Source organism: Lampris incognitus, chromosome 9, assembly GCF_029633865.1.
Source record: "Lampris incognitus isolate fLamInc1 chromosome 9, fLamInc1.hap2, whole genome shotgun sequence".
NCBI lineage: Eukaryota > Metazoa > Chordata > Actinopteri > Lampriformes > Lampridae > Lampris > Lampris incognitus.
This window is the reverse complement of record NC_079219.1, coordinates 41,865,384-41,888,408: the sequence shown is the minus strand read 5'-3', so window position 1 is coordinate 41,888,408 and position 23,025 is coordinate 41,865,384.

The following is a 23,025-nucleotide window of genomic DNA, read 5'->3' as shown; positions in this document are numbered from 1 at the left end:
TCAATAGGGGGGTCCCAGAGCTCTGACCTAGTTTCCTGGTCTTTGGTGTGTTGGGCCGGAATGTTATTTACATCAACAGGTGAGTGTGTTTCCTTGACTCCACTAAGTGGGTAAGCGGATGTCACTGACTGTGTTGTACCAATAACTACCCTGCCTGTCAACATCATGTCATGGTCAGTGGGGTTTTGTACACTAAGGATGATGTTTGGATGTGCCCCTTTTCTAACCTGTACAAGTGCGGCACAAAAGTGCAGTCCCTCTGGCCACTGGGGATTGTGATCGGGCTCAAAGGCTAAGGTGGTGTCTTCTTTAAAGGGCTTAGCATGTATTCTACAATTCACTTGTACATAACTATGACTCGGTACACTCATTCTCTGACAGGATGTCCTCACTCGATGCGCACTTGTTCGCTCAACACTCACTGCTTTAATGAATGCCTTAACTGTCTTTTTCCTTAAGTTAGGAAAAGCCATCTTCACTGTTTTTATCAGTTTATCTTCCTCAACGTCATTTGTCTGTTTTTTTCTGACTGTTATGAACAACATGTTCAATTACATTGAAGCCAATTATAGGGCGGGTCTGTTGGCTGCCTTTCATGACAAGCACGGGAACCTGAAACTCCTCATCACTAGCTGTTAGCCTAAAGCTCACTGCTATCCACCCTACACATGGCATCTCTTTACCGTTGGCTGCCTCAACCTGCAAGGGGTCATTTGGATCAACTATTTCTGCTATGTCTCTCAATTTGGTATTAGGGACATTGTCAGCTTTCCAAACCTCATCGATTGCAGACACCTGTGAGCCAGTGTCCCAGAGTACTTCAGTTCTCTTCCTTTGTAGATAGCAGTCAATGAGACATTTTTTTTTCCAACCAGATCAGTCACCGTGGACTCTTTCTTTGTCAGAATGTTTCTTTTTTTGTCAGCCGCAATCTTGCATGAATATGCTTGTTGTGGTTTTGGCTTAAGAGGTGTGAATGGTTTACAGTTTTCTTTATGTTCTGGCCAGTGATTACCCTGACATTCTCTGGAATAGTAAAGTACTGTTTTACACACTGAACACTGTGGAAACTTCTGAACTTTCTCCTTTTCTCCACAGTTGGTGCAATTTTGGGACACTTTGGCTGATCCAGTCACTCTCTGTCCCCCCGCTGGCAACCGCTCCTCGTTCAAAAGTCTCTCTCTCTCAGCACCGGGCAGCGCTCCGTTTCCTCTGCAACCTGCACAGAAGTGTTGCTACTCCCATACCTGTAGCAATGCTGGCAGTATTCCCCTCCTCGCTGCTGACACATGTAACATCTTGGTCGGAGGCGTGGCATTTGATATCTCTGTGGTGCAAACCTCTGCTGAAACTGGGCTGCTCCATTCAATACCCTCGGACCACTCGCAGCTCGATATTCCTGCACTGGTCCACCTGGCTGGTGGAAAGCTGTGGCACTCTCTTTATTCCAGGTCGTGAACTGTGGCTGGAAATAATGTGGTTGGTTGGCTATCCTATAATCTGTCTCTTTGCTAGTGGGAGGATACAGTTTTGGTGTATTTTCTGTCTTACAAATAGACTCTCTAATTTGTGATACCTCTGCCTTGAGATCATTCAACAGTACAATGTCTGCTTTGATTATTTTGACGCCTGACAGCACATCGGGAGGAAGTGCGACTGTGCTTTGTTGAGCTGTACATTTGTCTCCACTTACATCACTAGACTGGACAGCATGGACACTGGTGTGTCGCTGTGGTGTGATCTGCCTCTTTTTATCTCATCTCTCTTTCTCATTAGCACATGCCATATTGAGCCTTTCCAAGAGCAACTTATCTGAAGTAGTTGGTTGTAGCAGGTAAGGTTGGAGATCGGTTTTTATGCTGTCATTCTGTAAGCCTGTGAGTACTGTATGCATGAACATGCCCTGCACTAGTGCGGGGTCATACTTGAGACTAGACTCAGCTTCCTGTGATGCAAACAATATTTTGTGTCTTACATCCATTGCTCTGATTAAAAAGTCCTGTGGAGCCTCTTTACTGCTCTGAACCTCTGTGGTAAGCTATTTGTATAGCTCAGTTGCACTCCTCTCTTGCTAATGTGCGTGGAGGATCCTCCTTAAAGTCGGCAGAGACAGATCACTTTTACCCTCAAGATAACTCCGCAGCTGTAGGCCGGGTACAATGGCACTAATAACAGCATCCATAATTTCGGACTCAGCGTAGCCTTTGCCGAGACCCTTCTCTATTTGGCAGGCCAAGCTGGAGAAGGTAAGTCTGTCACTTTGCCCAGGTTCGCCAATCTGACCTGCAATTTTATAGTCTTTACGCCATGGCGGGCTATTTGCATGGGCAGGGGCTGTGTGAACTGGTAGAGTTTTATTGGTCACTATACTCTTTGTGTCTCTGTTGGCTCATTCCTGCATTTCAGTTTCCTTCTGTTGCACCATTAGTTTAAGCTGTTCTAATTCTCTCTTTAATTTATCCTGACCCTTATTTTCATCTTAGAGCGTTTTTTTTTTGCTAGCCTTCTGAAGTGTCTGTATCATGTCCATTAGGCTTAACAGTTTGGACAGACCGCCATCTTCAAGCTCACTAAGTTCATCCGATTCAACATGTTGGATGATATACAAAACAAGCGCCTTACGAGTTTTGCCAACTATGTTTTTTTTGGTTTGTTCCTGGGATGTCAAGAAACTCACATATTTGCATTAACTGGTCTGTAGTAAATTGAAAAAGAGCTGCTTTAATCTCAAACTGCAAATCCTCCACCTCTGACTCTTGGCAGGTGAGTGACAAACTGTGTGGGAGTATGTTTTGCCTGTCACCGTGGACTTCGCTGCCCCCTAGTGAGCACGCTGTACCTCAGGATGCACGCCTTCCTTGACTAGGCTTTCACCCCAACTGTAGCCGCACTCTCTGCCACCTGGGTTGTTTTATGGGATGATCGATGTGGGCGTCTTCCTCAGCTTCGGGACACCAGCCTCACTTCTCTCATCCCAGCGGTGCCTCCAAATGTAATACCCCTGGAACAGGGGAAGAAATTAATACAGGACAGCTGCTGGCTCTTCATCAACTGTATTAATGACCCAAAATACAAATTCCAACCTAAAACAATACTATTTAGTTACCGTGCCTGCAAACATAACACATACATTCAGACATGCACACAAGCATACATTCACATGCGTGCGCATAAGTGGTGAGAGCGAAGGCGCACACTGCGCATGTCTCGATCACTCCCCAACCTCATGCACACACCATGTATTTTACACGACCAGCAGCCACAGTCACGCGCTCATGTCATGCACACATCATGCACTCGGCGCCAGTAATATACACTTCCCAATACTGTGCTCAACAAAACACACCTCGACATACTAATAATAACTACACACCGTCTTCTGAGAGTATACCAAAGCGAACAAACAATCACCGCCGCTTCACATCGGTCACACACTCAACTCACCTTGGCTCGCGGCCATGCCAGCTAGCTAACCCCTATGCTAGCGAGCCAGCCCTGCACGCACTCGACTCCGTTCCAAACTAAACATCCTTATTTGCGGTAAAGAATCCATAGTGGTCCATAACCATTTATACACTGATAATGAACTGTAATCATATATAATTTTCATCCTTACCTGGAACAGGGGAAGAAATGAATACAGGACAGCTGCTGGCTCTACATCAACTGTATTAATGACGAGAGCCCCCAGCGTGCCCTCTAGTCACATCTCCTCAGACATGAGCAATTGAAAACTGACTGAGTCCTAACTAATCGATTTCAGTGTGAACATATTTCACCCGATTACACACCCACTCTCTCGCTGTCTTTCAACATGTCTCCCACTCATATCATTACTGGAAGGGCGTAGCTGGGGAGGTGTGACTATTATCGCGTCACATAGCCAAGCCTTTGACAATCCTTATGTAGCACACTTGATAAGAATGACACTTACAAGGGCTGGTGTTTTTGTTGTTTTACTCCATCTGTCAAATAGACATTACAGAGGACACGTTTTCAGAGCACGGCTCACTATACGAACGGCAACACTCATCTGACGACTCTACCCGAATGCCCCAGAGTGCACCGCGGGAGCCAGCACTACGTCACACAGGCTAGAAGCAATTAACCTGCAGTGCCCTCCTGTGGCGAGAACCGGCTATCACAACAACACAGCAGACAATTCTCCTCTTTACTAGTAGTGAGTGGTCAATGAAGGTAAGTATATAAAATAAAAAATAGATGGGGGGCTACTAAATCCCAAGTACCCCACACTCTCCCCTCAAAAAGATAATGGCGTCCCGACATAACAAATCTACCAGTCCACATTGCATAACTTTTCATTGAAAAGATAGGTTATTACTAAGCAGGAGTCAATCTGGATACTGTACTGTAATCAGTCATACCATATAACACACATCTCCTATTAATGGTATATGTTTGCAGTAAATAATGTGCACTTGAATCCACTGCTTCGTCCGTCTTGAGGCCGGGGAGCTATAGTATCTGACTAAAAGCAAATAACTTTGTAATAGTAATATCCCTGGTGGTAACAGGGGTGTTCTAAAACATCAATGCTACAGTAACTCTATGTCTGGTGATCACAGGACAACTAAAATCACATAGCTATAACAATTGTAACATGTCAAAAGTTTTTTTTTTGGTTTTTTTTTTTTAAAAATATTTTTTTTCATTTATTTATTTATACTAACTTGTCTGATTTGCTTATCTACCAGACACACTAGGCTGCCCTAGTCTGTGATAAGTAAACACTGGTGTAGGTTTTCTATTTCTCAAAGGATATGCTTTTTCTCTGGCAGGCTGCACAGCTTCCCCTGGAGGAGGCTGCAAGGCATCTTCTGGTGGAGGCTGCAAGGCATCTTCCGGGCTCTTGTCGTCATCGGGCTCATCCTCTTCTTCAGCTCCAGATGTCTCGCCATTCTCTGACACTGTCCCATTGTCCTCTATTGTTGCAGGCTGCTCCGCAAAATCCTCTTCATCTTGACCGTCTCTTTCCTCCGGATAGAACTCCAAGGCGTCTGGGCTCAGCTGACTCTGGATCCGCTCACTGGCTCTGACTGTTGGTCGTCCCACGATGCATCTCCAGTTATCCTCATCATCTGAGTCACTGTCCTGTTCCTGGTTCCACTGCATTTGTCTGTCTGTCTTCTTTCTCTCCCGTCTAGGTTTCACAGGTAAGTCCTCTTCTCTTGGTTCCACCGGCAGGAAGTCGCATGGCAGAAGAAGGTTCCTATGCATGATTCTGGTTCGTCCTTTTCCATTCTCCGGCTTCAGCTCATACACAGGGCTGTCGGCGTGCTTCCTCTGTGTTACTACATGCACCTGGTCCTCCCAGAATGGTCTTAATTTCCCCGGTCCTCCTTTCTCGTTCAGGTTGCGGATGAGAACCCTGCATCCGGGATACAGCTCTGTCCCGTGGGCCTTTTTGTCGTATAGTGTTTTGTTTCTGGCCCCCTCCTTCCGTGCTGTCTCTGATGCTAGGCGATAGGCGTCATTCATGCGGGCCTTCCACTTCTCTGCATATTCTTGATGGGATAGTGCCTGGTCCTTTGCTCTAAGGCCAAACATCAGGTCAATGGGAAGTCTTGGATTTCTGCCGAACAACAGATAGTAAGGTGCAAATCCGGTCGCTTCATTTCGGGTGCAGTTGTATGCATGTATCACCTTTGGGAGTGACGCTTTCCAATCCGTTTTCGCAACCGCTGGCAGGTTTCTCAGCATCGCCAGAACCGTTCTGTTGAAACGCTCGACCTGACCATTTCCTTGCGGGTGATACGGTGTTGTGTGAGAACCCCTGACTCCACTGTACTCCTGCAGCTTGGCGAAGAGCTTATTGTCAAACTCCTTCCCTTGGTCATGGTGCAGCGTCGCCGGGAAACCAAATCTCAGCACAAAGTCCCCGAATACCTTCTCTGCGGCGGTCTTGGCAGCTTTGTTTCTGCATGCATAGGCTTGAACAAAACGGGTAAAGTGGTCCATAACCACCAGTATATACTCGTACCCTCCCTTACACTTCTCTAAGTGTAAGAAGTCAATGGAGACCATCTCAAATGGGTGTGTGGTCACGATGTTGGTGAGAGGGGCTCTGGTTGGTTTGTTGGGGCGCTTGGTCTTCAGGCAGCTACACACCTGTGTGATGTAATGTTCCACATCTTTCTGCATGTGAGGCCAATAGAAACGGTCCCTCAACAGGTGCAACACCCTCTCCACGCCTAGATGGCCCAGGTCTCTGTGCAGTTCTTTATACACCAGCTCATGGAACTTTTTCGGCAGGACTAGCTGAGTTCGGGTAGCTGTTTTCCGGCGCAGGATGCCATCATCATCAAGGCACAGCCGATGCTTCTCTCTCATGAGTGTCGCAACACCCCTGCTCGCACACTGTGTTTTTCCCCGAGGCCACTGATTGGAGGTTATGTACTTCAGCACCTCACCAATGACAGCATCCTCCCTCTGGGCGTCTCTCACCGTCTGACTGGGTATCTCTGCCACAGGTGATGTATGTTCCTTCTCAAACTCGGCTAGTGCTGTGGCTATGGTTACCGGACACATCCAAGGCTCAGCTCTCTCCAGCTGTACTGACAGCGCCTGGGTCACACTGTTCATGACCTCGGGGTGTACTTCTTGTGAACAGGTCTGCATGTACTGCTCCATCGGCATGCGTGAGAGGCCATCTGCGTCCCCATTGGCTCGTCCAGGCCGGTACTTGATAGAGAACTGGAAATCGGCTAACTCTGCTACCCACCTGTGGGTGGTCGCATTCAGTTTGGCTGTCGTGAGCACATAGGTGAGGGGATTATTGTCTGTGTAGACAGTGAATGATGGAGCGTGGTAGAGGTAATCTCTAAATCTCTCACATATGGCCCATTTCATCGCGAGGAACTCCAACTTCCCTGAGTGGAGATGGTAGTTCTTCTCAGGAGTTGTCAGTGTCCTAGACCCGTACGCGATGACTGCCAGCCCACCCTGTGACTGTCTTTGATACAATACTGCCCCGAGGCCCTCTCGTGACGCGTCGCAGTGAAGGATAAAGGGCTGTTCAAAGTCTGGGTAGCCCAACACTGGTGGCTGGATGAGGAATTCAATCAACTGACAGAGGACCTGTTGGTGTTCAGCTGTCCACTTAACTGGGTGGGAGGAGGGCAGATGGTCTCGGGAGCCCTTCCTCCCCTTGTCCTTTCTCTTTTGTTTGAGCTTCCCCGCTGCTGTCTTCTCTGGGGTGAGGAGGTCATAGAGAGGCCTTGCGATTCGGGAGAAGTTAGGTATGTAGGGCCGGTAATACGAGATGAATCCCAGCATCTTCCTGAGCTCTCCGATGGTCGTAGGTTCTCTCTCCTTCAGTGCCTGGACCGGGGCCACATCAGCGGGGTCCATTGTGTATCCATCCTTGGTCACAAGCCTTCCCAGGAACCTTACTTGGTTTTTGAAGAGTTCACATTTTCTTGCCGTCAGCTTGATTCCATGGCTTCTGTAGTGGTGCAGTACTCTTCTCAGGTGCTGGAGGTGTTCGTCGAATGTGGTTGAGTGGACCAGGTTGTCATCTAAATACGGCTGACAAATGTCGTCCCTCAGCCCAATCAAACATTCCTCCATGGACCTCTGGAACTCTGCTGGTGCTGAGGACAGTCCGAAGGGAATTCTCACCCATTCATATAATCCCCACGGGGTGATGAATGCAGTCAGTGGGCGGCTGGACTCCTCAAGAAACCCCTGGTGATATGCCTTCCCCTGATCCAAGACAGAAAACCAGGCACTCCCCTTCAGGCTGTCGAGCATATCCTGGATGCGTGGTATTGGATGGCGGTCTGGGATGGACCTCTTGTTCAACTCACGGTAGTCACAGCAGAGGCGGAGGCTCCCATCCTTTTTCCGCACACACACAATTGGGCTTGAGTAGGGTGATTTTGACTTAGTTATCCAGCCTCTGTTCAGTAAATCCTCGAGGTATTCCTTCACTTCTTTATGAAGAGGCTTTGGGACTGATGTGTATGTCCGCTTCACCGGTGTGGTGTCACTCAGGCGGATCTTGAGCTGGAGTGATGGAATAGTCCCCACATCATGGTCATCGCGTGCGAACACACTACTCTCCTCCCGCAGTAGCTCTCTCACCTGCAGTTGTTGTTCAGGTGTCAGGTGGTTCAGAGGGACAGGCGGGTCCCATAGATCTTCCTCCTGGTGTTCCGTCTTGACATCACCTGGCCCTTTCAGCTTTGTTGTGTCTCTAATCACAGGTCTTCGTTCTGTACCTGTTGTGGAGGTCCCTGGGATGACTGGGTTCACTGTACTAGTCCCATCCACATCCAACGGCTTCACGGCGGCAGGGTAGATGGCTTTAGTTCTTTGGGTCTGCCCCAGGGGAGTCCGTGGCGGCAGTGTGATGTCATGAGCTGTGACGTTAGTCACTGGGACAGCGATGCGTGACCAGGTTCCCTTCTGTAAACATACAATGTTTTCATCCACCTTCAGGCCCTCTGGCCACTTTGGGTTCACATTAGGCTCAAAGAGGACGTTCTGGTCTGCTTGGAGGGGCCCTGCTCTAACACCACACTTAACAGTCTTTGTCTGGCCCGCCGGAATAGTCATGCTTTCTCGGCCCACTTTAACCATCCCCTCACCTTCCATATCATCTCGGCTCTTTATCAGCTGCACGAGGACTTCAGCCTTCTTGTAGTCAACCGCGAACGCAATGCTTAGTGCCTTTGTGATTACACTTGATGGCTGTCCAGCTCCAGACTCTAACAGGTGTTCAATTACATTGTAACCGATGATCGGTTCTTCTGCGGTGCCCTGGTGTGTGGTTACTAGTATTGGCACAGTGAGTTCCATTGGTGGGGTCTGAGTGGTGCTATTCGGTGCTAACTGGACAGTCACTTCCACCCATCCAGAGAAAGGAATGGTTGTCTGGTTTGCTGCTTTACCAGTAAGGGTGCCAGGGCCAAGGATCTCTTCTGTGCTTCTCACCTTGGTGTGTGGGAGATGTTTTCTCCTCCATTCTTCACTGATTAGGCAGACCTGCGACCCGGTATCCCACAATGCCTGTGTGGCTACACCATCAATGTAACAGTTTATCATGTATTTCTTTCCAATTAGGTTCAGCAGCTGTGACTGGCGTTTTGAGGAGATATGACTCACTGTGGGTGCTTGCTGTTCCCGCCCTGCCTCGTCTCGCTGTCGGGCAGACACTCTGGCTTCTAGTAGCTGAATACTGTCGTCGATGAGCTTGCTGGTGACAGTACAGCTAGATGTGTCTACCTGCTCCGATTTTTCAGGCCTCTGAGCTCTACACCCTCTTGAAAGATGGCCACTCTGTCCGCTTTTGAAACAGTGGTTGCACTGGTCGCCCCTTTCACTGTCTTGACAGGCTTTGCATCCGCGCTTCCTCACAGGCTGCTGCTGACGAGAAGGTCTTTGGCCAGAGGAGTGGTTCATGGCTTTTCTCATTTGTTCCATTTCTCCTTTCAGCTGTTGGATTATCTCGTAGAACGCAGACTCCTTTTGGTTCCCTGCCTGTGTCTTAAGGGCTTTCACACTCGCGGATGTTGATGGCGACGACTCCTGACCCCCGACCACTGCAGCTTCCGCTCCTAGATACTGATGTGCCTCAGCTCGCACTTCCCGCACTCTGGTTTCCTTACTGTGGGAGCTCTTCTTGAATTTCCGCTGTCTCTCTGACTCGAAACTTGCGGCCTCTATCATCTTAACAATGAGAACATCATCAGTAGTTGCTTGATCATCGAGATAGCTCTTGAGCTGATATTTTACCTGGTCATTCACTAGCCCAGTTCCCACAGCTCTTAGGAACTTCTTCTGTATCAGTTCAGGGCTGTATTGTTCATCAGAGCCAGGCTCTCTCGCTGCTGCTAAGAGTCTCTCTTTACATGCTATGGCTCGGAACAGGAAGTTCTGTGGTGACTCCTGACTGTCCTGTGTGATGTTGATTAGTCGGTGATATAGGTCCACAGAGCTATCCTCTTTGAAATGGCCTTTCAGAATGGTCCTCAGCTGAGGGAGGGTGAGTTCGGTTTTGATCTCTAACAAGTCACGGAGAGTCAGCCCAGGGCTGATGGCTCGGATTACAGCCTCTATTATCTCCAACTCGCTGTGGCCTTTTCTCACCCCCATATCAATCTGATGCGTAAGATTTATATAAGACAACTTGTCTATCTGCCCCCGTTCTCCTATTTGGCCATTTATCTTAAAGTCTCTGCGTATGGTCACTTCAGGGGGTTGGATTACTGACGGGATTGGGTTTGAAGGTTGACTAGGTCTACTGGGTTCTTTAAGACTTAGTTTTTCACTGAGGCGTGATATCTCTTCCTCAAGCGCTTTTGTGGATGCAGTAAAGCTGGACTGTAAGTCCTGATATTGTTCATGTAAGCTTGCCAATTCAGCAGCATCCTTGTTAGTACTGTCTGCACCTGCACCAGTATGTGACTCCGCCCCTCTCTGCTTCATTTCACTAGAAAGGTCCACTAGTCTGGACAGAAACTGATGTGCTACCTCTTCATCCTCCTTCTCAATTGCTTCATCCACAGTTTCACTAATAAGTCTGATCAGCGCATGCCTCTTTGTCTGGTTTTCAGTGGGGACTTTAGCAATAACACACACCTCTTTTAACTGGTCCAGCCCTAACTGCAGGAGGGTCTCACTCAGCCTGTCTTGCAGTTGCTCAAGCTCCAGTTCCATTGTTGGTCACGTGTTCTCACTCCGCTCCCCACTTCTTCTCCTGACAATGGTGGCAATGGCGCTGATCCCGGGTTTCGGCACCAATATTTGTAGCACACTTGATAAGAATGACACTTACAAGGGCTGGTGTTTTTGTTGTTTTACTCCATCTGTCAAATAGACATTACAGAGGACACGTTTTCAGAGCACGGCTCACTATACGAACGGCAACACTCATCTGACGACTCTACCCGAATGCCCCAGAGTGCACCGCGGGAGCCAGCACTACGTCACACAGGCTAGAAGCAATTAACCTGCAGTGCCCTCCTGTGGCGAGAACCGGCTATCACAACAACACAGCAGACAATTCTCCTCTTTACTAGTAGTGAGTGGTCAATGAAGGTAAGTATATAAAATAAAAAATAGATGGGGGGCTACTAAATCCCAAGTACCCCACACTTAGTTGTCATAACGCAGTTTTCACCACAGAAGCAGCACTTGGCTGAAATTAATTGTTTTGCATATAGATTGTATAGATTACGCTAAAATATCAAGATAAGGACCAGGGTTGATGTCTCTGACTTGGATGTGTCCAAGTACATTAGTATTCAGTGAAAATAATTTATTTTAGTGTTGTGTAGACCTTTAACCACAAGGTGGGGTAAGGAGTCTACACTTAGTGGCGAGTCTTGTGCATATATAGACTACAGCAAGTGAAAGCGTTGTGATAAATTGTAGCATGTATTTTTGTCAAAACAGCGCACTCTCCTAATATATATCTGAAACTGCTAGGTGCTGTTAGAAGAATCACAGGGTGTTCACAATTTAGCATTCTGATGTGCGTCTGTCTGTAGTGATCTCACCTGCAAAGTGAATTCACACTGCACCTGTAGAGAGAAAATACAACAACAACAACAACAACAGGTCTGGCAGATTTAATAGTCTAGGAACCAAACTTGCTGTGGTAATTCCTGTAATTATGGACACAGTTGCAGTATGTTTCTCCAAATTGCAAAGAAATAGCATGTTTTGAAATAACTGATTTCTGGATACTGTTTTAACTAAACGCTTGACAAGTTATGGAGTAAACCAGATCTCCAGTTTCATAAAAATCTAGTTTTAGAATCTTAGATCTTGTTTATGTTATTTGGTAAACTATTTCTGCATGTTTGAGATTTTGCTGGTAAAAACTTCCGATTGGGGGCGCCATGGTGGCGCAGTGGTTTGCGTGGTCACCTCACAGCAAGAAGTTCCTGGGTTCGAACCCCGGGGTAGTCCAACCTTGGGGGTCGTCCCGGGTCGTCCTCTGTGTGGAGTTTGCATGCTCTTCTCGTATCTGCGTGGGTTTTCTCCGAGTGCTCCAGTTTCCTCCCACAGTCCAAAGACATGTAGGTCAGGTGAAACACATACTAAATTGTCCCTAGGGGTGCGTGTGTGCCGGCCCTACAATGGACTGGCGGCCTGTCCAGGGTGTCTCCTCGCCTGCTACCCAATGACTGCTGGGATAGGCTCCAGCATCCCTGCGACCCTGAGTAGCATAAGTGGTTTGGATAATGGATGGATAGATATAAACTTTCATTGTAAGGCAAACCAAGTTAAAGCTTAAGTAATACAGTACACATTTTCATTCCAAAGTGTCCATCTTTATTTTATTAGTTTCTCTCAAATTACCTCACAGCTATATGGCTTACTCTATGACATGCCGGAAACTAACCGGAAACTTCAGGATTTTGCTGCAGTATATTGCTGGAGTGGTAAGGTCAGTAAATGTAGGGTTATATTGGGACATGAGATTGGCCCATAAGCCTTGGCCAAGCTGTTTCAACAATGACCCAATTCAGCAGTCATCAGTGTGCAGACCACACGACAGCCTCATTTCTCTCTCTCTCTCTCTCTCTCTCTCTCTCTCTCTCTCTCTCTCTCTCTCTCTCTCTCTCTCTCTCTCTCTCTCTCTCTCTCTCTCTCTCTCTCGCTCTTTTCCTCTTTCTTTTTTCCTCCCTCCTCTCCCACTGTCTCTCCCTCTCTCTCCCTTTCCTCTGGCTCAGTGGTGTGTTTCCAAGAGATAAGACTCTTGGTCATTTCACACATGAGCAGAATAGAGCTGTGTGTGTGTGTGTGTGTGTGTGTGTGTGTGTGTGTGTGTGTGTGTGTGTGTATGTAGGTTTACGTTGACGTGCATATGGAGGTGTGTGTATGAGTAAAAAAAGATTATATGTGTGTGTGTGTGTGTGTGTGTGTGTGTGTGTGTGTGTGTGTGTGTGTGTGTGTGTGTGTGTGTGTGTGTGTGTGTGTGTGTGTTGGAGGGGGGGTGGGGTGGAGAATATGGCCAGTATAACTCTGACTTCAGTTCAGATTTTCCCCAGTTATTGCTTCTTGACCTTAGTTATTCGAAGAGGTGATTAGTGCATCCATTGCTTCCTTTTTTTTGGTCTGGATTCACTCGTCCTGTCAGACATGACATATTGCAAGAGCTTAGAACACTGTTGTTTTGCTGTCTATTAGTTTCAGTTGGTTTGCTAAATTAACCTGCACAAGATTCATTTCATAAACTTAGATGTAGTTATAGACCATTAGCGTCCAATCATGTGCCATGGAGGGCAAAGAGTGTGCAGGTTTTCTTTCATGGATTAATTCCTCAGTCCAAAACCGTCCTTTGGGATTTTCAGTTTAATAACTTTATGAAAATAAATAAATAAATAAAAGCTACAGACCCGCCGCACACTGAAGGCACTTAATATGAGTTTTCGATCAATTGCACAAAAAAAAAGTTATGATAAGCTCTACCTAAAACGACCACGAGCCATCAGAAAGACGGCTCGTGCGCGTTATGTCACTATTTATGGCGTGTGATGGTCGCATCATTTCCTTCGCGAAGTTCATTGCTCTGTCCAAGAAACAAGCTAGCGTTCTCCAGTGCAGAGTAATAGTTTAAACTTGATGTTTGATCATTGCCAACATGTCTGAGTACAGACGCCGTTACAGACGCACCATGGATACCACCGAGGCGTTGCAGTATTTACAGGCGTTGGACAGCGGCCAGTTTAAATTGTTTGAAAAATTGTCCTGATAGTCCAAATAGTCCATTGGACTATTTAAAATATTAATTTTGTTGTCAGTTAGTTTCATTACAGATATACTAACATATGCAATGCATTAATATATCAACTGGGTATTTATCTTGACAGATATATAGCGTTTAAAAACCGGCCGTCTTTAGGTAGGAGTGAAATCCCGGTTGTTCTAGTACTTTGGCTTTAAATATCAAAAAATAAATATTTCAAACATATTCTTATACATAGTAGGATTAAAATGACCAGTTAGTTAGAAAGATTCAAAGTTATTATTTTCTTTTCTTTTACATTTATGCTTCCTTGTGGTTATGCCACTATAAAAACTATATAATGTCCATACTTTTACAATGCCAATTCGTAGAGTTCAAGTATAATATATCCACCTTGTTATACCCAAATAGAGAGAACATTATTTTTTAATTTGAATATACGGCTCTTTGAAAGCATTCTTTTCCCATCAAGCGTTTACAAAATAGATTGCCCCAGCCATGCCGTCACTTGATTAAATATTGATCCACAAGATGTTAGATAGTTCACATGCAAAAATCCCCAAAATATCTTTAGACAAAACTAAATCTCCCCGAATAAGATCTGTGTTTTACGCAGGCAATCAGCCACAGATGTTTTTTCTATAAGTCAAATGCGATTTTACATCACATTCACACACGCAGCCTAATCCATATATTGTATGGGAATTTTACATCTCAAGTTCATGTGTGAATGTAAGCCACAGTGGATAATTTCCCATCATACTGGCATTTTACCAACTCAAAACCTGACAACATGTATGGAAATGTTGCTGGGTTCATGTGTAATCTTTACATTCAATAATTCAATTCTGTGTATAAGCTGAAAAACGAAAGACATAGCCGATCATTGTGTTGTCTTCATGCATGCTAAATATCCAGGTAAGGAAATCACAGCTTAATCAGTTCATTTGAACACGTTTATTGAAAAACACGTTTCATCATTCAACTAAGGGACCTCTTCAGTCTCAACTGACTGCAGGTATCCCCACCCTTATAAACAGTACAGTAGCATAACAACCGAAAACAACGACTGGTTTCATATGCAAATTGCCATGACCATTAACTACAGTTACAATGGCAATGTGGATCAAATCTTACCTCTTACCCCCGCCTCCGGGTAAGGAATGGTTATTCCTACCCAGTCGCACGGACTTTCGATCGTGATACCATCACGATTATGACCTGATTTACGTGATGTGGTCACGAAGGTTAGGGTTAGGGTTAGGGTTCTATCAGATCGTGACCACATCACGTAAATCAGGTCATAATCGTGATGGTATCACGATAGATTAATTAACGTGATGCCACCACGAAAGTCCGTGCGACTGGGTTGGTTATTCCCTGGTCACATACGTTACCTCTTTGACTCCCCGTTCAAACCAGCATTCCTCTCTATCAAGGATGTTTACATCCTAATCCTTGAAACAGTGCCCACTGGCCTGGGTGTAGACTGCGGAGTCCTGGCCTGATGCGTTAGCTCTTGTGTTGTGCTAGCTCTTGGCCAGGTTCTGTTTGGTTTCCCTGATGTATAAGTCATGGCAAGCCTCCTGGCACTTAACAGCATACTGTGATGAACGATGTATATAGGTTGTCTCACCCTGTGTGACGAACTGCGTGTCACACCCCCAGAGAAGGTGTGTTCAGAGTTAATTGATGACACCTGAGCTTACTCACCTGAAATGACTGATTAGAGACTACACAAAGGCAGCCTGTCAGTCGGTCTTTCTCTCTCTCTGCTGTTTGTTGCGGGAAGCTCTGCTTGGCTGCTGGGCGACGCTGGGGCGCGTGCAGGATAAGTGTTTTCCATGCCACCCTTGAGCTACTGTTAATGATAGAGGACACCTGAACCTGTTCATGTTAAAATGTTGATTGTATTGTTTTAATGTTAGTTTTACGAATTAGATAGGGACAGCAGCACTTGTTAGGTAGGGACAGTTAGGATGTGTTTTTAGAATTGTCAGGTTCAGCTTACCCTCCGGCCAGGGAAACAGGCCCATCTCAACCCCTAGTTGGTTTTGGTTAGGCCCATTGGTTGAGGTTTCTAGTTGGGATGTTTACATCCTAAGGTTGTATTGTTCTCCCTTTTCTTGGCATTTACCTTTCGAAATAAATATTTAGTATTTGTGTAAACTGTCTAGACCTTGCATTTGTGCTCACACCCTCAGAACCCCTGTTTGTAACCTTTCGTTACAATACACTTTATTGGTATTTTTGTGCCAAGGAACCCAATCCTTGGCACAGTACTTAAGGTTTGACTCTCATCATCCACTGGGGCACAAACTAGGAGTCATCAGGATGTTGCACCACCGAGCTGACAATGTCCCCACTGACACAGCGGTGGAGGGGAGAAATCCCACATTAAACAGGCCCTGGTTAAGTGTGGTTATCTTAACTGGGCCTTGTCAAAGCCAGGAAAACGCCCAAAGAGTGCACCATCAGATGGAAGAGAGGAAAAGGAAAACGGCTGTCTTATAAACCAGTGGTGATTCCACATGTGGCGGGAGCATCGTAACAGTTGAGATGCATATTTTCCAAACATGTCTCGGTTGCTGGCGCAGCATGTGTTACATGCTGCGCCAGAAATTGGTCCGCCCCAAGGATGTGAATTCTTCTGTGATCATGTTTTTCAGTTCTATTTCATGTAGTCTTTGCAATCTAGTTTTGCGTTATGGGTCTAATCCCAGGCACATAATACCATAATGAATTTACATGTATCAAGAACACAGACTGGCGGACCCAAATGCAGGCAGGCAGACGGTAATCAGTTCTCAGGGTCTTTTATTCGGTCCAAGGGTCAACATCCAGAAAGGCAATCAGACAGGCAGAGGTACAAAATCGGCAGGCAGGAGATTTCAAAAACCAGGCAGACTAACAAACAGGCGACGGTACCAAAACAGAAGACGGAGACTAGGAAACCAGGAACAAAACAGTCAGACACAGGGAAACTATCTAACATGAAACGAATGCTGCTCCAGGAGACAAGACAATCTGGCACTGATACACAGGGGAGCACTGGTTAAATACACAGGAGGGAAGGGATAACGAGGCACAGGTGAAACATAAGGGCGGGGACAGGTAATCACATGGGGAACAGGAAGTGAACACGGAGACAAGACTATCAACATAAAACAGGAAACTGACACATAGCAGACACTGACAGTACCCCCCCTCCCAACGGCCGACTCCTGGCGGCCCAGGACCCTGAGGATTGCGGCGGTGGAACTCGGCAATGAGGCGAGGGTCCATGATGTCCTGGGAGGGGACCCATGAGCGTTCCTCCGGCCCGTAGCCCTCCCAGTCCACCAGGTACTGCAGGCCCCGAACACCCAGCAGTTTCCTGACAGTCCCACCATCAATGAGACGGGGTGGGGGATTGACAGCGGGGACGAGTGGGCTCTCCTTGACTGGTTTGATCCAGCTGACGTGGAAGGTGGAGTGTATGCGGGTGGACCTGGGAAGCTTCTATTTGACAGAGTCATCAATGATTTTTGAGATTGGATATGGGCCAACGTACCTAGGTGCTAATTTCCGGGGTGGATGGGCAGATCTTTGGCGGAGAGCCACACTCTTTGGCCGGGACGGTATGCTGGGGCTGGGTGGCGACGGCGGTCAGCCACTTTCTTGTAGGCGGCGGAGGTCTGGAGAAGAGTCCGGCGGGCGTGAGACCACATGCCTCGACACCGGCGGACCATAACATCAGCAGCCGGGACTTTGACCTCTTTTTCCAGGGCTGCGAAGAGGGGAGGCTGATAGCCGAACACCACCTGGAGGGGGGTGAGACCGGTCGAGGCAGAGGGAAGAGTGTTGTGGGCGTATTCGACCCACAGCAGCATCATGGACTACGATGAGGGGTTATCTGAGGAGAGACAGCGAAGACCGGTCTCCAAATCTTGGTTCAGCCTCTCCGTCTGGCCGTTGGTCTGGGGATGGTATCCAGAGGAGAGGCTTCTAGTGGCCCCCACCAGGTGGCAGAAGGCCTTCCAGAACTGAGCCACGAACTGCGGCTCCCGGTCAGACAGAATGTTCCTGGGAAATCCAAAGGTTCTGAAAATGTTCTGGAGCAAGAGTTCAGCGGTTTGTTTGGCAGATGGTAGTTTGGATGTGGGGATGAATTTAACCATTTTGGAAAATCTGTCAACGACAGTGAGGATGACTGTTACCTTCGGATGGAGGGAGGCCAGTGACAAAGTCCACTGAGAGGTCTGACCAGGGGTGCTGTGGCACGGGCAGAGGGTGAAGGAGGCCAGCTGGTGGGGCATTGGAGCTTTTCTGCTGGGAACAGACAGCGACATACTCTGACACGTCATCCTTGGCATTAGCCCACCAGAACCGCTCCAACACTCTGAAGAGGGTTCGGCGGATGCCAGGAGAACTTGCTTTCATGAGCCCACTTAATAACCCCCCCTCGGAGGGAAGGGGGAACAAACAACATGTTCATGGGGGTCTAAGGGGGTGCTGGAATTGCCATGAGAGCCTCTATTACCTTGCTTTCCACACTCCAGGTGAAGGTTCCCACGATGCAGGTTTCAGGGAGGATGGGTTCTGGATCTGAGGAGTCTGTTTCGAGTGCATTAATGCGTGACAAGGCGTCTGGCTTTGTGTTCTTGCTTCCTGGACGATATGACAGAGTGAAATTAAACCGGGAAAAGAAAAGTCCCCACCTGGCTTGGCAGGCATTGAGCCTCTTGGCACCCTTGAGGTATTCCAGATTCCGGTGGTCTGTCCACACGAGGAATGGTTGGGCCGCCCCCTCTAGCCAGTGCCTCCACTCTTCCAGCACCACTTTTACAGCCAACAGCTCCCGGTCCCCCACAGAGTAGTTTTTCTCCTCCTGAGATAATCTCCGGGAAAGAAAAGCACAGGGGTGGATCTTATTATCCGTACCTGATCTCTGGGACAAGACGGCCCCCACTCCAGAGCTGGAGGCGTCCACTTCCACGATGAACTGTTGATCGACTGAGGGCAGGGTGAGGACCGGAGCTGTGGTGAAGAGCTTCTTCAGGCGCTGGAACGCATCCTCGAAGGATTGAGACCACTGAAACGAAACCTTGGGAGAGGTTAAGGCACTTAAAGGGAGGGCCACTGAGCTAAAGTTCCTAATGAACATACGGTAGAAGTTTGCGAAGCCAAGAAAATGTTGTACCTCCTTTCAGGAGTTGGGAGTCGGCCACTCTGCCACAGCCTGGACTTTTTCTGGGTCCATTTCCAAGTGATCGTGGGAGATCACGTACCCCAGAAAGGTCACTTGTTTCCTGCGGAATTCACACTTTTCTGCTTTGACAAACAGTTCATTTTTAACAGTCTTTTCGAAACTTCCCATACCATCCGAATATGAGACTCTTCGTCGGGGGAAAAATAAGGATATCATCAAGAAATACAAAAACAGTTTGATTCAAGAGGTCCCTCAGGACATCGTTCACTAGGGCTTGGAAAACTGCGGGGGCGTTAGTCAATCCAAAGGGCATGACCAAGTACTCGTAGTGGCCAATGGGCGTATTGAAAGCTGTTTTCCATTCATTCCCCTCCCGGAACCGTATTAGGTGATACGCATTCCGCAAATCCAATTTTGTGAATACCTTTGCGCCCTTGAGGACGTCAAAGACAGAAGAAATTAGTGGGAGGGGTAACGGTTCATGGTTGTAATGTTGAGTGGGGAATAGTCTATGCATGGTCTTAGATTATTATCTTTCTTCTCTACGAAGAAGAACCCTGCTCCAGCTGGAGAGGATGATGGCCGAATTAGCCCTGCTGCGAGGGAGTCATTAATGTTGTCCTCCATAACTTTTCTCTTGGCTGCGGACAGAGAGTACAACCGACCTTTAGGAATGGGTGCACCGGGGAGGAGGTCGATAGCGCAGTCATATTCACCATGGGGAGGAAGGGAAGCAGCTCTGCTCTTACTGAAAACTTCTTGTAGCGCTATCTATCCCTTTTAACTGTCAAGGACAACGCTCCTGAGTTCTCTATACAACTCGGTATCCAATAAACTATTGAAGTATGGTAACATCGCTTTTTATGTGTTTAAAGTATGTTCTAAAGGCTCTAAATGTCTTACAGTGTCATCTGGTAACTCCAACTAAAAAGGTTGACTACCCCTTTAAGGCGCTTAAATATGGCATATGACCCCTTTAAGGCAATCTAACATGGTCTAGACACCTCAATGTGTCACCGAGTAACTTATATTAAAACGGTGGACTAGCCCTTTAAAGTTATATACTATGGTCTACACGTCTCTGGGTGTCACTAGCCCTTTAAGGTTGTCTCAACATGTCACTTACCATAGCCTAGACACCACAGGAATAAACACACATGAATAATCCACACTCACACAGGTACATAGAGTTATATATACAAATGTATTATGAGTAATAATTATTAGAATGAATGAAAGTAATAAGCCTCAGTGGCTAACAAGCATCTGCATTCATATACACACAAATGAATCAGACCAACACATTAGCATACAGCTCAACAACCCTATAACTAAGCCGGCAATAAAAATAAAAGAAAGTCAACCCCCAGTTGCAGGCCTGTTTCTTTATCGGGTACGTTGGGACCCTAAACAGCCCTCTTTGCTCCCCTTGGAAGCCCTCACATCCGGCTTGTACTCACAATGAATGCTCCTCTTCGTCTCAGTGCAGCAGCGAACGTCAGGCCGGCAGCCATCCTAGCTAACTGGCTAGTTAGCCGTTAGCACCATCTCACGGTCGAACCGTGCGCTCGCCTCGGCAGCACAACACGGCAACAGACGACTCCTTCTGCATTCCTCGATGGTCGCATGAACCCACCACTACACTGTAACTGATAATGTTACTTCGCTAAACTAGAAGACGGCCCGACTCACTGTGGGGAGAGCCCCTCACCGCATCCAGTCCATTCGCCCGTCTTGCTGTGCTAACAACGAACACCGACTGGCTAGCTCGCTCCGTAACGTCGCTGGGTCCACATATGGGACTGACGAGTAGTCAGTTTGTCTCCCAAATCCACACAAACAGTTCCCGGGATGGGTCTCGGTCAGACACCCGCACACATCACTGTTCACTAAACTTTAATTACATTTCTCTCACCGCAAAATAGCATATAACAACTCGACATCAAACTGCTCCGTTTTGCTCACACAAGGGACGAGAGACCTCTTTCTCTCAGTCCAGTCTGCTCGTGCTGACGTTTTCCGCTGCCCTCTCAACCAATCACATTCAAGGTAAGGTATTCTCTCCACAGCCAACCAATCACAACAATGGTAAGTTTCAACACTAAAGCAAATGCATTTCACATTGGTAAACAACTGTTTTGCAGAACAATATCAACAATATAATATAGTCATATTCAAAAGGTATACAAAATAACAAACATAGGCCAAACTCTTATCTAATAGTGCAATATAATATATCTAAGGCCTATAATTTAACCACAGGGTTACATTCTTGTAAGTCATGGTAACGGGCTGGGACACAAGTCAGGTCAGGAGAGTCCTTTGACTGTGTCTTACTCAAGAGATTAGAGGCTATGTCATGGAAACAGTTTTGGTAGCAGTTTTTCCCCACCCAATTACCTGACCGGTAGCCCAGTTGATATGTGGGTTGTGCTGAATCAGCCAGGGGTACCCGAGGATCAGGGGATGCATCTCAGAGTTGTACAGGTGAAAACGGAGGTTTTCCACATGTCCGTCGGGGAGGCACATCTGGATGGGGGAGGTCTCATGAGTAACAGTGGCAATAAGCCTGCCGTCAAGAGCCGTGGCAAGGAGGGGTGTAGGCAGCGGCTCATCCGAGGCGCCTAGGCTCTGGGCTATACTGAAATCCATCATGTTAGTATCCGCACCTGAATCAATTAATGCTGAACAGTTCAGAATAGAAGATGCAGAGGTTAGTTTCACCTTTGTTAATTGTCTCTGAGTTTTATTTTTAAGAGTGGTAACACTCACCAGGGGTCTAGAGGGTGGAGCAGGTAGGGAACCACGTAGAGGGCAGGATGCGAGGAAATGACCCAGCTGGGCACAGTATATGCACCGACCCTCCATCATCCGACGGTGACGTTCGGCTGGGGTGAGGCGGGTACGCCCAACCTCCATTGGCTCCGGAACAGCGTTGGGAGGTGAGCTGCTCATGGAGACCGAAGCTTGGGGAGGGGAGCTGAGCTGGTCAGGTTCCCTGATGGAGCGACCTCTCTGTCTATCCCTCAGTCTTTTGTCGATGCAGGAGGCTAAGGCGACGAGGGCATCCAGCTCCACAGGCAGGTCCAGAGGAGTGAGATGATCCTTCAGGGTCTCGGAGAGTCCATTAAAGAAGGCATCCATCAAGGCAGGTTGATTCCAACCGCTGTCGGCGGCTAGCGTGCGGAACTCTATGGCATAGTCCATTACAGATCGTTTTCCTTGTCTCAGGGAGTGTAGAGCTCTAGCAGCTTCTCTAGGGGGAAGAGTAGAGTGAACAATTTGTTTAAATGTGTCGATGAAGAGAGAAAGAGTTATATACTGCAGACCGCCGGCTCCATTCCGCGGTGGCCCACGCCCTGGCTCTCCCCGATAGGTAGAAGATAATGAAGGCTCTTTTGTCTCGATCCGAGGGGAAGGGGGCGGGCTGGAACTCAAAATGGAGCTCGCACTGAGAGAGGAAGGGGCGGCAGTCATCAGATTCCCCAGAGAATCTTTCCGGACTGGAGAGCCGGACGGGTCTGACTTCTGAGGGAGGAGCAGGAGCCAGAGGCGGTTCTGGTGCTGGAGCTGACGATGATGCCGGCCGGCGCAGGGGTTTCAGCTGACTGAGAGAGGTGAGTGGCTGAGCCCATGGCTTGAAGCTGTCCGATGACGTAGTTGAGTTGAGCGGTAACTGTTCCGCACACCACTTCGCTGGGAAGCTTCTGCCACAGCCCGATGCACCTGTTCAATCTTCTCCCCCTGTTGTCGGAGCCAACGCTCCTGCACTTCGAGGGTAGTGAGCACGGAGTCCTGCTCTGCTGTGTCCATCGTGGCCAGATTGTTCTATCAAGAACACAGAGACTGGCGGACCCAAATGCAGACAGGCAGGCAGACAGTGATCCGTTCTCAGGGTCTTTTATTCGGTCCAAGTGTAACCCTGTGGTTAAATTATAGGCCTTAGATATATTACATTGCACTATTAGATAAGAGTTTGGCCTATGTTTGTTATTTTGTATACCTTTTGAATATGAATAATTATATTGTTGATATTGTTCTGCAAAACAGTTGTTTACCAATGTGAAATGCATTTGCTTTAGTGGAAACTTACCATTGTTGTGATTGGTTG